Source organism: Manis javanica, chromosome 9, assembly GCF_040802235.1.
Source record: "Manis javanica isolate MJ-LG chromosome 9, MJ_LKY, whole genome shotgun sequence".
Lineage (NCBI taxonomy): Eukaryota > Metazoa > Chordata > Mammalia > Pholidota > Manidae > Manis > Manis javanica.
The window spans coordinates 26,620,284-26,636,420 of record NC_133164.1 but is presented as its reverse complement, the minus strand read 5'-3'; the positions used below and the strand labels follow the sequence as shown (position 1 = coordinate 26,636,420).

The following is a 16,137-nucleotide window of genomic DNA, read 5'->3' as shown; positions in this document are numbered from 1 at the left end:
TCAGCTGTCACCAAGCATTCCCTTTTTCCCTGTGCCCAAGGCATGAAGCGTTTCAACCAGACCCACAGAACTGCACCCGGCGAAGGCCTGTCCATAACCAGAGAGAGAGCCGCATAGCACCTGAAGTGTGTGTGTCCTCTCTCAGCAGGATGGCCCACGTGCAGTGCACACAGCAGCTGTTTTTTGGTACAGTGACTGAAGATCACCAGAGTCTAAGGGGAGAAGAGAATGGCAGACGCGGTAAATGTTAGAGAAGGGGAGGAGCCGATGATGACAGGGAAGGAACCAACAGAGCAGGGAACCAGGAACTTCCTCAGCAGGCAGTGGACCTCCACTCCCCAGAGAGCCCAGGCCAGCAGGCACACCTCTGCGGGCATGACGGCCACAACTGCCTCTGGAACAAGCCAACTAGAGTATCAAGGCCCAACACCCCAGTGAAACGGGGACCTTTACCAGGAATACACCACACTGGGTCACCCGTCTGGTCCCAAACTGTGCCCTCTAAGCACATTTTCTAGGTGCTCTCAGGGAAAGACTTTTTGGTTGTAGAAGATTTACATCTCAAAGGAGCAGACAAAGAATCTACAACTGCAGGTTTTCTAACGTAAATGATCTAAGAAAAGGGAGGTCAGGGGCCTAGTGTCAGAAGAAGCCTATCCAACGTTTAGTTAAGCTGAGCAGAACATTAGGCTGTCTTGGTCAAAAAGCACTTGAAGTTTTCTAAGGAATGCTATTCTTGAAGCAGCATATTCAGACGGAATTACTGCACTTCTCAGGTGAGTAAAATCAGCTTCTCCGGTGCTGGCATCGTATCACTGTGTGGGCTCTGTTGTAACTGCTAAGTCCTGTATTGCCCCCAGTGCCTTCTGTCTATGAGGAGCCTCACCCCTGTCCTGGTTTCACCCGAGATGCCCCTCGCGACACAAAATATGAAGGCGATATTGCTTGATGGGAATGTTGCCCGCCTACCACCCTTTAGGAGGAGGATGGCCACTTACTTTTACCTTGGCTGTCAAGCTAACCTGGCTACACTGCATATAAGGCTTATTAAAGCATATATGCCAAAATGTCTTCAAATTGCCCCCAATTCAGCTCATTTCACTTCTTCCAAATCTTATTCATTCATCCATTTACTCAGCAAACATTTATGTACCAGGCCCTGTGCTAGGCACAGATGGATTATGCACGCTTTCCCAACACAGACATAAACTGTACATGGTGCCAATAAAACCCAGTAACTCTCAGTGATCACAGCTAACATGATATTAACATGATAATATAAGCATTTTAAAAATAATTCTGATCTGCCCTATGTTAACTACTTTGCATCATTTATATTTTCTAGTGTTCATAACAGCCCTGTGAGTTCAGCACCGTTATCGGCTCCCTCCTTTACAAATGCAGAGCCTGAGGCTCAGAGCGGCGATGTGAATCATCTGGGATGAGGTGGCGATTAACAGGTGAACAGGTGCGTGAGCCCACGTCTGGGTGACTGCAAACCTGTGCTCCTGATCATTCATGACGACTCCCCAGTGAGTACTGCACAGAGCATCACGAGTGCAGTGTAGATTCAGCAGGTACATATTAAGCACTCTAAGAACTAGAATTCTCATTATTAGTGGAAATTTCCCTGTTTGGGGGCAAAGAGGGCAAAAGATAATCTCTAAGATGACAGTAGTACACAAGGCTTGATGGTAAAAATCAATCAAAGTACTCCCAGAGCACCAGCAGGCATATAGTTTGGTGAGACAAACAGATCCCTGCCCTGGAGAAGGCCACATTCATTAGTGCCCCATGTTCCCAACTTCAGATCACATTCACAATTTTTGCTATATCCACACACATTCCCTATTATTTATTTAATATTTTCCTTTCAATAGACCCACCTTATGCCATCAGAGTGAATGAAGGAAAACATGCAGATTTAATTATTGCCATTAAAATAATCATAACACTACTAAAATGTAAGCATTCTTCTGTACACTGAGTTCCTCTCAAGTGCACCTGGGGCAGGACTGCTTGCCCTCAGTCGGCTCCTGGTTTCTTTGTTCCTGTCCCACTCCGGGTATCTGCAGCTTCCAGGCCCAGCTCTGGGCTGGGAAAATTATCTAGACTTTTCTTACTCTCCTTTACCCCTCATTCTACCTGCCACCCCATTGCATACATCAGTGAGGGTTCAAGCCCCATTTTGTATGAGTAGCACGTGCATAAGGAGCACCTGAGATAGTCTCTCTTAAAATAACTCTCCTTTGGAGGGTGTTCATAGAGTAATAGCCATCAACAATTAGAAATTTTCAAGGAGCCAAGCACTGGACAAATGCATTACATGGATTATTATCTTATTTAACCTTTACAACATTTTGATGTGGAATGTTATGAACCTCTTCTTATATACAGGAGACTGAAGTCTGCATTGCAACTGTGGGAAGGGAGGTTAAAAAATTTGCCTAAGGCCTACAGCCAGTAAGTCACAAGTCTCTGCACCTCCAGAGTTTAATTACTCTTACATACTAAGTTGGATAACTTTTCGATACCACCACTAATGGAGGTCCTACATTTAGACCTATATTACCATCTCATAGAAGGACTGCCCTCCCGATCCCGGCGGCCCACCACCACCATGCTCCTCTGCAGTTTATCTGCCACATAATCATACACATGCACTTAAAACCCTCTGATGGCTGCTTCCATTGCTTAAAGGCTGTAGCATAAAGTTCAAACTTCTTACAGCGTTCAAGACTCCTCACAATCTGGCCACCATCTGATTTCCCTGAGTCCTTTCCCCTTGCCCCCAGCTGTGTTAGATCTCACCCTTCCCCAACAGGACAGGTTCCTTTATGGCTGTGCAAAATCAGTAGCCAAGAACACTGCAAGATCAAAGTAAGGGCATGGGCTTGGGGGTTGACAGACCTGTCTGAATTCTAAAACTGGGCAAGTTAGTTAACCTTTTGGAGCCTCTGTTTTCTTACATAAAAACCAGTGATAATACATCTGCGTAAGAACTGGGCTAGATGATATGTCCGCAGCATGCCATGCAGTGCCTGACAAATACAAGTCACTATCATACCTGTGATCATGTTGTTCCCTTGAAAGTTACCTGGAATCGTTTTTCTTCTCACCTTGATAATGCATATCCATTCTTAAAGCTCAAATATCTCTTCCTCTGTGAAAGCATTCTGATTTCTTCAGGCAATGTTAATGCCTCCTTCTTCTGCATTTCCCTAGAACTCAGCACCCAGTCTCAACTATAACACTTCAACCTGACTTGTAATTCTCTCTCACTTGTCACTCTCTTCCACTAGACCATGAACTCTTCAGGAGCCTGTATATCTACCAAGTGCAATACTTAGCTGACATGTTTGTTGAAAGTCTTAATGTGTTCCCCTCCTCCCAGATATAATTTGTATTTGAATAAAATTAGACTGAAATTTTAGGCAAGGAAGTAGGAGCTAGGTGGGTGGAAGGGGAGATCTTTCTCCAAAATCCCCCAGCACTCACTTCCACTCTGTGCATAAAGCCATTTTCATTCCAGAATCTTTGTCTGCAAATTATACTGGTCTTCCCTTAGAAGCATGAGGAAATTTTTGTGACAGGAAAAGATAACGCTTACAAAACCTTTTCATTGTAAATGTTGATTATTTATGAACTCATATAGGAAAGGGACTGTCTGGATGCTGGCACAGGAGAAAAGCCATCCCCCCCACCATATATAATAAATGAATGTTGGAGTAAATCTCTTCATTAACCACATACAGAAAGGAATTTACGCTCCAAAGTAATCACTTGTCTCTTCAGCCACAAAAGCCCTAAAGACCCCGCGTCCTGAATGTTCTCTCTAAAGGAACAGACCTTTGTTGACCGCCGCAGCACAAGGACGACCCCAGCAGGTAGATTCTGCAAAGCGAGCAGCCCCGGGTAAGCAAGCAACACTGCCTGGAAGCCAGCGGGTGGCCTTGGCTGGCGAAGGCGCGTCCTTCCAGCAACTGAGGCAGGAACCCATTAAAGGTGTTAATTTTACATGATGTGGCATGGCAAGTTTATAAATAAATAACAAATGAACATTCCCCATGGCTCCTCTCCTCTGAATTTCTGTGTACCTGCTACAGGCCTGGCAACAGCAGGGGCTGCTCAGATGCCAGATCTGGAATTGCTCTTCAAAAAGTGAGGGGGAGGCATTTCTGTCACCAGGACTTGATAACTTTTGATGCCTAAACACTGGATTGAGCCACTTTAGAAAAATAGCTGGCTAATCCGTCCTCTGTGGTTGGATATGCTCGATTTAAGATAATCATCATGAGCTGCAAGAACAAAACACAGATGTTAGAGTTTCAGAAAAATGTACTGTGGGGGACCATTAGTAAAAAATACTGTTTAAAATATATAACATATGTAACTATTAAATACATAAAAATCCCATGTACCAAGAGGCAAAACATGATGAAAGTTGTTGAATATTTTAAGTACCTATATTGCTACATAAAATGGTTCTGTGCAGTAGAATTTTCTATTGCAGAAGATTTATGAAATTTTGTCAAAGTGGTAGATCATGCTGAAGTCAGGGGAAATACTAGCACACTTTAGGTTGCTTTCTATTTTTAATTAAGTTTGAAACTGCATCTTTGCACTTGTGAGTGTGCGTATAAATATATGTAAGTGCAGTGTGATTAACAATAATGCTGATCTACGCAGACATTCAAATTCACTCACAAAATGACCCCCTCCCACTGCAGAGAAAATTACTTAATTGAGGCTGGGTCTGTGTAATCATAATGAAACTGCATGTAGAAAGGCAAAATTCAACCAGCATAGTTCACTCTCGCACATTTTAACAGTTTGGGTGGCAGGAATTCAACAAGTCCCATAGGGTCCTGACCCAGATTTCCAAACTGGAGACCAGCCATGACAACGACATGTTATGGTACTGGTCCTGCTCATTCATGTCAATACATATGGACACTGACTGAGCTTGGGGAGTTGGTGGAAGTCCATTTAAGGGTGGGGAGAAGATTCAAGGGCCCCTTGAGACTCAGCTGGGGTCCAAGTTACTGAACAAGTACTAACAACAATGGAGTCAAGGGCAAGTAACTAGGTCAAGGGCACAGCACTGAAAGTCTAAGATGAAGAAAAGCAGAGAAAAAGGAGAAACAAAAAGAATGTAAGCAATGGACTCTCTCCAGGCACAATGCCTGTCCTTGCTCACTCAAGCTCCCATCCACCTTCATTCCACCTCCCTTCTTCTTGATCAAACTCTCCTCCAGACTTCCATTGCACACAATTGCTTTGTGTGGTTGTGCCACAATTTTTTCAGTCAGGTAGGTTGTGGGGAACGTGAAAGAAGTAAGAGCAAATCAAGAAATTTAGGATGGGAGTATAGGAGATATCCTATCATGGTTTGAAAGGGAAAGGAACTTATGATAGAGAATCCAGGGTGGTCTAAAGAGAGATTTTTGAGGTTTGAGATGGGAAAGATAAGGCTTATCACTCCCATCAGAGAGAATTATAGTTTGGGTGGTCACCGTTATGGAGGCTTAGCTATTCTTATTCCCAGCTGAAGGCACCACCCACATGTCTCCCACAAACTGAGTGGGGTGCCAGAGACCCTGTGAGCCCCGTGACAGGAAACCAACACTTCAGTGAAGAACTTTGTTATTTAGACACCATTGACTAATCAAGTATTCCAAATGGAAGACTCCTTTTAACTGATAAATTGTGCGTACAAAGAAGGGTCAGATTATGGAACTTCCATAGAACAGAATAAAATATAGCAAATAAAAGTTATGTTTTCAAAAAAAGTTTAATGACACAGGGCAAATGCTCATGATATATGTAGCCAAAGAAGCAGGATATAAGATTGCATATAGACACTGACATCATTTCAGTAAAGGACACACACATATAATGTGAATATAAAAGTGAAGAAAAAAAATTTTTTTAAATACCGCAAAATGTCAGTGGGATCATCTCAATGGGACTTGCCAGTGATTTGTATTTTCTTCTCTATGCTTTTCTATTTTACAAATAATTTTAAAAGGAGCACTTGTTATTTTTAAAGCAGCCCAGAGCTACTTTAAAACAAATACACAATTTTACATTTTTAACTAATTCTTGGCTAATATTCTCAGTCATGTTTTACTTGTTGTTTTCTCTCAGATAAATCAGTCTGAAGTCAGACTTCTCTCCCGACGTCCCATTCCTGCAGCTTCCATTCCTTCACAGTCTTCTTCCCGCCTCAAGACGCGAAGCCCGCTGCGAGGTGCTGCTTCTCCCGTTCCTTGCTCCCAACATTCCTGTGCTGCCTCATGTGTGTGGCAAAGACAAAAGGAAAGAGGAGGAAAAAATTATAACACTTACTTTCAGATTAAGTTTAACCACTATATATCTCCTTAGCCATGAGAAAGTTTCACACAAGAAAGAAGTTTGGAAGATTTCTAAGCAATAATTCACAAACTTGGTTCGGAAGGCTTTGGGTTCCTATGAGAGAGAGAGTGCTACAAACTCAAGCATATTTCAAAGTGTCCTTATATGTCTTCACGTGGTATAAAATAAAGTGAACAGAGGCTCTTAAGTAGAAATACATGGAGGGATTTCATCACATGGAAAATCTGTGCTGTATTAGTATTCTCTGCTTTTTTGTGACAATTAATTATAACAATAATAGTATTTATTGTTTAGGTTACAGATGATGTGGCAAAATTTGTGTCCTGATAAAATTGGGGTACCCTTAACGGTGTTTCTGCTTTTTGTCATATTTGCAACACAACATAGGAAAAATAGACAGATTATTGACTGTAGTTTCACCAACAGAAATACTGAATTTGCGCAGTTATGACTAAAAGTCATTGTTGGAAGGAAAAGATGGAAAAGAAGATGGGATAAAATTGTGCGTTTTTCTCTCTTCTACAACTGCAACAGCAAATGGGTCTTCTGCCATCCATGTTGCTTATGAGGGGGCAGTTTTCAGGCACGCACGAACAAAGCCAGGACTTCTTGTCTCTTTTGCAAAGGGCCGCCAGGATACGTGTGTGTTTGGACTGCTGAAATACCTTGTACCTGGTAGAACCTGGAAGTGAGCTGGGCATTCTGGTTCCAGAACTTCACACTTAAGCCCTGCACTATAAGGATGAGCTAACTCCCAATAATCTGTGACACATCTCCTACCGGTATTCGCATGTAACAGCCTCAGCCACAAGAGCCGACTTTCTAATAGTGAAATTTCTGGCACCAGTGAAGTGTTGATCTCATACTGGGTAAAGTTGGAAATAGATTCTTAGCTTTTCTATGCCTTCGACTTTTACCTGTGGTGGGAATCGGGTTTGAGTGAGAAGTGGCAGAGAAAAATAAAACTTAGAAGTCAGGATCTGGCTTTAAGTCTAGATAACTCATTGCTCTTGCACAATTCAGCTTCAGATTTCTCATTAACCAAATGACAGTCAGAACAAATAATCTTTTGTTTGATAAGTCTACAACTAGACCCCATCTCCCCTGCCCTCCCCTGTCTCCATAGCAAGTGGTAAGCACAAGTGTGTGTAGGTGTATGCACATGTAAGTGTGAATGCATATGTGTGTGTGTAGGCAGGTGCATTATCCATGACTCACATATGTGGAATAAAATATGCTCAAAAGGATAGGAAAAGTTTAAAAACAATCAGGTAAATATTTATAAAACTGTGTCCAGGTTTCTTGAAAAGGTTAAAGTGTCTCTTTTTTCTCCTGCAACTGCTAAAGTTACAGGTAGAGATTCACGTAAAATCTGCTTTTGTCGATTTTATATTTTCCTTTAACTTCTAATAGCTAGGACTTTAAATTGTATGTGACAGCACTAATTTGGGCAATAAAGGAGAAGGCAAAGGTTTTCTAAATCATCTCATGTCATAGAAGATGTATAACCTGGACTTTCTGGAGTTTCAGATATAAACACCAATTGCTGGTGTAACTCAGTCCTGTGAAAACTGGCTTGAGAAAAAACTGGGGTAATTATTACATAATCATAGAAATCGGAACACATCCTTTCTTTTTCTAAGCCTTGGAAAGTACAGAATTAAGCTGATTTAGAGAAACAAGGCCACAAAAACATACTATGAGCACATAGTTTGTGCTGAATAAATATTTAAGTTATTTGATAACAGTGGATCTTTTGGCCTGACTAGACCTGATATTGCTTGAGATCTCTGCTATGTCCATGCAGCTGTTAGAATGTATGAGCTACCATGAATTAAATAGCACACTTCAAAAAGGCAGGGTTGGCCTATGGCCAGGAGTCAAACTATACACAGAAAATGCAAGATAAAACCTTTGAAAGTCAGCTCTCTCAAAGAGAACATGTTTTTTAACCAACATATTATACCTCCACTTCAACCACATTTTCTTAACATCATGATAGTTAATATGTTTAATCCTCCTTTTGCTGTAAATTGCTTATATGTGTCTATTTAAGGCCACTTGACTTCATAGTCCATTCAAAATGCAGTTCAAAGGCACTCACCTAATCCATTTCTTCTAAACAATGAGCCTAGTTTGACTGCAGGAAAAGAAATATTGGAAAATCTTCCAGGGAGGCTTTGAACACTCCCAGGGAAAGGGCACTTCCTGGGAATGGTTAAATACTTTGAAAACCCTAAGGAGCTTTGTAGGTAGGGATGACCTAATAACCTCTTACCAGCTTTTTTGCAAACAAAATCTTTCAAGCTTCATCTAAAAGACTGGTGAGCAACAATTTGAAGAATGAGGTATTCCTTTGTGTCAGATTACAGAGCTCAGCAGTTCTAACCTTTTTGTTCTGTTATATTTCTGATCTAAATAAGGAATTATTTATTACCAGAAAATGGTGGTATTCAGATCACAAGCCTCCTCAGAGCCCTGGCTTTGATCCTCAGCCATACGTAGAGATTTAGGGAAGAGTCCACCTATTTGAAGAGAATGCTAAGACCCGCTCTTAGACCTGCTTCCCCAGGCAGAAGGCACTTGGGGCTCTGGCCACTGAAAATGAACTTGGCCTATAACTCTCAGATTTCAAATGGTCATTGTAATGCACATTTCCCAAGGACCTGGAAGTTTCATTTTCCCATGTGAATGGAAATTCTTCTCCACACTGAGAAATAAATGAACTTATTAAAAGCTTAATAATTCAATGTGAATTTTTGACAAAATTACCAAGGGATTGGTTTATATTCCTCCATTAATGTTTCCTGGTAATAGTCTAGGGAATATTCACAACACAACAAAAGGCAGACTCCTGGGAATGTATGAGTTACACAATGTTTTGCTCTTCCCCGTGTGCCATTGCAGAAACTGAGCCCTAAAGGTGTTTACAATCTTAAATAAGGTAGCTGGGAAAATTGTCATTTAAAAGCAACATTTAATACTCTTTGAATACTGTTTCAGGGGCAGGCTATTCTCTGATTTCTGGGAAAATTATCCAAACAGTCCTTTCAGTTCTCAATTTAAAGCAAAGACACTCTTCTGAAATGGAGACATTTGAGACTAGTAGCTACAAGAAGCAAAAGTGCTCTGGGTGGTAATATAAAGTTGTCTCTAGTGCAGACAGCATTAGATCTCTGCAAGTTATGCTCCCTTCAGAGAAATGTTCTTTTTCTTAGTGTGGATTGAGCTTCTCTGAGCCTGTTCTGGGAGTCTGGGAGGGACAGAAGTAAGAGGGGAGGGTGGGGCTGGGAGAGGCTCCAGGCAGCCAGGAAACCTGTCCCTGTGGGCCCAAGGCTGAAAGAGGAACTGTCTGCAGAAGAAATTGAGACATAGGGAAATGAGGAAATGTTTTGAATATCTGTATTGGGAAGTGGGGACCCAAAATCATGACAATTTCAGTATTAGTGGAAATATGACCTCATTAAAATGTGCCTATACTTTATTTTCACAGGTTAATGAAACTTAAACATACATGTTACACACTAAAAGAATAAAGGATTCCCATGCTACAGATCTTTTTACCAAATTATTCTTTGGCCTGTTTTAGTAGAGGAGCAAGTATTGTAGTTTTGCCTTAACATGTAGTAGGTTACATTTAGTCTGATATTTTATTTGATTACATTTAGCACATTTTTGAGTTGTAAAATATCTTCTAAAAATTGCTGTAGTTAAGGTTCATATTACCTAAAGATTATTACTCTATAATTTGTGACTTAGCTATAAAAAAGGATATACTCTTATTTGTAGTTACTCAAACAGTTCGGTAAGTATTTGTCAATTCCCTGCTGCACCAGGAAAAATACCAGGTTGGGTCCTGCCCTTTAGGAGCCCACATTTTCTTTGGCAGGTAGAAATGTGTATAGATAATGGCAGATCGAGATAATCGCGTGTGTTCCGGAAGAGGAGGGCAGCATTCCATGGCCCTGGTGTCACTTAGAGCCTGGGGTGGGGAGGTCAGAGTGAGGAGCAGTCAGAGAAGATCTCCCAGAGGTGAGAATGGCGGAGTAGCCTTCTCCCAGTTCCAACTAGGACCAGGAGCAGCAGTCATGATTGATGCTGAAGGTCCTAACTGTGCAAGGCACATGTGCAAATTATAAATGACTTGGCTCTATGGGGGCACACTCTCTGAGGCAGGAGCCCATGGATGAGGAAGTAAGGGGCTGAGCAGAGGCCAGCATGTCTGAGGACTTGGAAATAAAGATAAAATCCTGCACTGCTAAGGAGATGCCACACACTCCAGAGCTGAATCCCTGATGTCAGTTTGCTTCTGGTATGAAAAATATCTAACACTTTTTGTTACTCATTTCCTAAATCCACAGTAGTTTAAATCAACAAGTCAGTTGTTATATGTAGGAACCCTGTGATAGCCATGAAGACACAACGTCTTGCTAAGAACAGGAGTTAGGAGAATGATAAAAAGCAGACATAAAATAAACATTCTCTAGTTTGGATCACTTAGTTTAGTCTGCTCCATGGATTGACACTTCTTCCGTAAAGGCCAGATAGTAAATGTTTTAGGCTTTGCAGATTGTACAGTATCCATCACAACTACTTAACGCTCCCATGGTAGCATGAAAGCAAGCACGCACTGTACACAACCAAACGGGCAAGCCCACGCTCCAACGAGGCTTTCTTTGAAGAGCAGACAGAGGGCCGCATTTGGCCTCCAGCTATAGGTTACCAAACCCTGGCCTAATGACCCCTGCTGGCAGTGCTGTGTTAAAACACAATACCATAATTACATTTATAATGGTAGCCTTAGTTCAGCAAGAATCGTTCTGCTTATGTGTGTTCTTCACTTAAGAAGTCAGGAAAATTTGTAAAGTATATTAGGAAGAGTCTATCTAGAATTAGGAAGAATTTTGTTACTGGAGGGTAAATGCTAAGCTATACAGGAGAAAATAGTCTAGAAAGAAAAGCATATTCCCAATATGTTTGCATAACTGAAGTTTCTACTTCTGTAGATGTCTGTGCCAGCATATATATACATATATAGTAATTATACATGTAGTCTAGACCTGTGTTCTCCAATATTGTAGCCAGTAACCACATGTGGCTATTGAGAACTTGAAATGTGGTTAATATGACTGAAGAACTGAATTTTCAGTTATCTTTATTTTGAGTTAAATTTAAATTTAAAAGCAGATACTCATTTCAGTGATCGGAAAAATTTAAAATATATTTGATGCAATTTGGGTTAACTTTTTCAAAATAATTTTTGGAAATCTAAATACAGAACAAGTACTTAGGAAAATTTAGCATCAAACTACGCATGTATTGCATTACATGAAAAGTGTGCTACATTATGTTTCTCTTGGAGAAAATAACCAATATGTTTCTATTGTCTAGAATATGGCAGTGAGGGAACTCAACATTTTTCCACCTGTATTTGAAGGGCTGAGAAAGCTGAGACCACAGAGAGTTTGTGGCACAGTGAGTTAATGGGAGAGAGGAGATTAAATTCCCAGACCTGCTACTCCAGCTCTCTGGCTCATCCCATTGAACTGTGAGCCTTAATAACTCTTAATGGAATCAAATTCCCCCTGAGATATCTTTAAATCCACATTATTTGGCTAATGTGAATCCTGATGTTTGTGAAGAGACCAGTGGCTGAAGTGATCAATTGTCCTCCCCAGGAGGTAGGGCCCTCCTTGGGCTGAAGGGGTGGCCCAGTACCAGCAGTTGAAGCAAACACACACACCCTGGTGACCCTTGAGAAAGAGCCAATAAGATGCAGATTCATTCTTTCTTTGTCTGAAAATCCTCTCACATAAGCTAAATGTATGGCAGTAGAGAAGACAGACCCAGCTATCCTGACCCCCAGTTTTCTTTTTCTCTGCCACTCCTCACTTACATACAATTCACATCAAAGGTAAAAATCAAAGGCAAAGAAAAGCAAGAATCTATTTCCAACTTTCTCCAGTTTTAGATCTCAGCAAGAATATTTTGGATAAATTTACAAGGTAAAAATTGTACTTATCCTTCTTTCCGGCCCAAAACCAAAAGAAAGATAATCAACATTAACAGGCTGCACGACCTGAGCACGGGCCCATCAGAACGCACACCGGCAGAGCCAGGAGAGGGGTCTGCACATCCACCTCACCGCCCAGGCTCTGTCCCTTACCTCCTGCCAGTCAGTGCAGGACTCCCTGTGCTCATGCGCCTTTATTCTCATTTGCCTGTGGGAGATAAAGGGATGGAGGTTATATTTTATTTGGTGGTTGTTCCTCACATGTTATATTCCTTCTATATTTGTAACTTGACAAGTAACTTTTTTAAGAAACTACAGTGTTCTTTCTAACCTAAGTATCTGTCATTAGTCGGCTGGATAAACAAGGACTGAGTCATGATAACCTCGTTCCATGGATACTACTGACATGCACACTAAAACTAAATGAACTACAACTACCTTCACCAACATGGGTCAGTTTCACAAAGAAAATGTTGAAGTATGATTCCATTTACATGAAGTTCAGAAACAGCCAAAACTAATCTACGATGCTAATAGTCAGAGTAGTGGTTACCTTTGAGGAGGAAGAACAGAAAAGGGGTTTTGAGGTGGCCCAAGGAGGAATTCTGGAGATGGCCATATTCCATGTCTTGCCCTGGGTGGTCATTACATGGAGGAGTGCACTTTATGATGGTTTACTGAACCCTTAGGGCTTGTGCATTATTCTGTATGTGTGTTACATTCCAATAAAAAAAAAAACAGAAACTTGCTTTCTAATAAATAGGAGATAAAAATAAAATAAATTACATTAGAATTCAGTGACGAAGGCTAATGTTTCCCATGTGTGAAATAGGTGCTGAGTACCTTGATTTGATTTGAGGAACCCCATCAGTACTTCCAATGGTGCCAGAAATTTCAACATTAGGAACTCAGCCTTTGTGGCTGAGGCAGGATCCTGGTATATGCAAATGCTGGTGGGAAGTGTGTCACAGATTACTGTGGTGAGCTCATCCTTCCAGCGCAGGGCTTAAGTGTGAGAGCTCTGGAGCCAGAATCCCAGCTCACATACTGTTTCTGGTGTTTACTAGCTGCTCCAATGACTCCTGCAATATAACAAACTCCCCCAAAATGTCACAACTTAAAATCACAACCATTTGATCTTCCCCCAGATTCTGTGGGCCTGGGAGGTTTGGAAGTGCTCCTCTCAGGGATTCTTTTGCTTCATGTGGCACTAAGATCACTCAGTGATTCTCAGCTGGCGATGAGCTGGTCAAAGAGTTTGAGACAGTTTCATTCAGAAGTTTGGTACTGGAAACGAAGTGACTCAAAGGCTCGGATTGTCAACCAGAGCACCTACGTGTGACCCATGTGATCTCCCTGGGTAGCCTGGCTTCTTCACAACACGGCAGCCTCAGGGCTCCAAGCACGGTATTCCAGGGATCAAGGCAAAAGCTACATTGCCTTTATGTCCCAGATGCAGAGGCCAAGCATGTCACATCAGCCATACTCTGTGAGATGAAGCCATCATAAGTGACCTAGATTCAAAGGAAAGAGACATAGACCCAGCTCCTTAACAGGAGAAGCCACAAGGACATGCCAGAGGAGAGATACTGTTGCGGCCATCTGTGGAAATTACCATCTACCACACTTGCTGTGTGATCTTAGGCAAATCTTTTAAACTCACCAAGACTCGGTCACTTCATTTGTAAAATGATAGTAACAATAATAGCCACTTTATGGAATTATTTTGAGGACAGATGAGATAATATACATTAGGTGCTTAGCACAGTGCCACGGTGATGGTAAGAGATCAGGAAACATTATTTATTTACCCCCGTATTAAGGTAGCAGAAACCGAGAAGGGTAGAAGAAGACAGAGAGATGTCTCTAGAAAAAGAGCCAGAGGTCAGGCCTGGGTGAGAGGGTAGAGAAGGAAGGAACAATAGGGGATGTTTTCCAAGAAGGCAATGTGGCTCAGAAAACAATGTTGGGCAAGAACAAAAAACAAACTTTTTCAGCTTCCCAATTTTTCCTAGGATTGGCCTTGGTATTTTGTCAAGCTCAATGGGAAATGACTTGTTTGTAAAAGTCACTTTCATTAGAAATATCAAATTGTCTTCAATCTCAAGGCTGCCAAGTGAAAATAAAAGAGGAACCCTGCTTTTGACACATCCTGACTCTGACAGCAAAGACTAATCTCTCTTAAGTCTCTAAACAAATGAACACCAACCTTTCTGGGCCATGGCTGTGCCCTGGGATTTGCCATGGAAATGGAAGGATGTAACAAACTTTAAGTGAAATAAATGGATCTCCTCCAAACAACTCCCAGAAGAGCCAGGTGAAGGGGATCTGTATTACCGGATGTTTTATTAATACTTAATGGAAAAAGCCAAAAAACCTTTTGCAACTTGGCAGTTGTGAAATAAACCTTTTTAGCAAATGATGAAAACAGGAGGCTATGTAAATTAACACTTTGCATGGAACTAATGTAATATTTTCCGTCATAGAACTGACTTAGTAAGCATGATGCTTCAGTTGACAACTAGTTAAATGATGTTTTATGTCATGTTCTTAATTGTGAAAAACTAGAAATATTTGAAAGACACAGTTGATAATAAATGTTATTGCAGGCTCTCTCCACAGAGTTAATGCTACCCTTTCAGGTTGTCAATCAAGAATATTTATTGAGCACCTACTGGATACTAAATTTGAGCTGTGTGGAAGCCACAGTTTCTATAGTCTTGCTGTAGAATATACAAATTTGAGAATAGCGAAGTCATGCTAATTGTGATTCTACACTGGAGGGGTTGATTGTAATTTTGGACTTTAAGCTTCCAATCAAACAGGAAAAAAAACTATAAATATTTCCCCTGGGCACAGGTCTTGCTGTGAACAGTGAGATACACAAAGTTGAATAAGATCCTATTACCATTGTCATGAGTGTCATAATCTAGCGGAGGAGGCAGAGGCACCCATCAATAACTCTTTCATGAAGCTCATAAAAATAAAATACCATAATAGAAATAAAAACATCATTCTTTGGGGATGTTTGGAACAGAGTGATTCATTCCAACAGGGTTGTAGTGAACAGACAAGGTTTATTAAAGAACTTGGAATTTGAAAGGGAGCCTCAAAGAGCAGATAGTGCTTTATTTAAAGCACTATCTAGGATCTAAGAATAGCCAAATGGAATGAGCAAATTAATGAGGCTCTAGAAGCAGGAGCACACCAGGAATGTTCCAGAAAGAGGAAGCTGAATGCACGAGGAGATCCTTATGGTCAGGAATTGCTTTTATATTCAACACCTTGTTGGCACATGGTAGAAGCACAAGAAATGTTAAGTAAAATGAATAAAGCATTGGGATATATACAGAGAAGTAAAAGGGTAGATAGAGGCAAAACAAAGGGAAAAAAAAGAAATATTTGAATGTCCAGTCCAAAAGTTCAGACCTTAGTTCAAATGTAATGACTTGACAGATGGATGCAAGAAAACAACTCAACCATATGGTACAAAATGAATGAGAATAAGAGAGAAGATAGTGGCAGAGAATGAACTTCTCTTCTGTTTATTTCCCACCACCTGGGTTTATTCTCATGATGGGCATTCAGATGACTGCTTGCCTAATTCATTAAAACATAAGAATGTGTTAGCAGAATGAGAGGTAATTTACCATGATTTTATTTCCAACTCTGTAGCTAAGCTTTCTCCACTATATTTTCAAACTTCTTAGGATTTGATCTAAATCATCTTTAAAATGAGATCATTG

General features: G+C 40.9%; 1 long non-coding RNA gene across 4 annotated transcripts in view; it reads right to left on the bottom strand.

The window, feature by feature from the left end:
• Nucleotides 1-5,799: 5,799 nt before the first annotated feature.
• The window catches only part of LOC108393289 (uncharacterized), a 125,087-nt gene continuing 114,749 nt past the window's right edge, over nt 5,800-16,137 (bottom strand). For all 4 annotated transcript variants that reach the window (XR_012121040.1, XR_012121038.1, XR_012121037.1 and 1 more), the window contains 2 exons: nt 12,545-12,599; nt 5,800-6,292 (listed from right to left, as the gene is read on the bottom strand). This is a non-coding gene — a long non-coding RNA (uncharacterized lncRNA). The remainder of the gene's footprint in view (nt 6,293-12,544; nt 12,600-16,137) is intronic.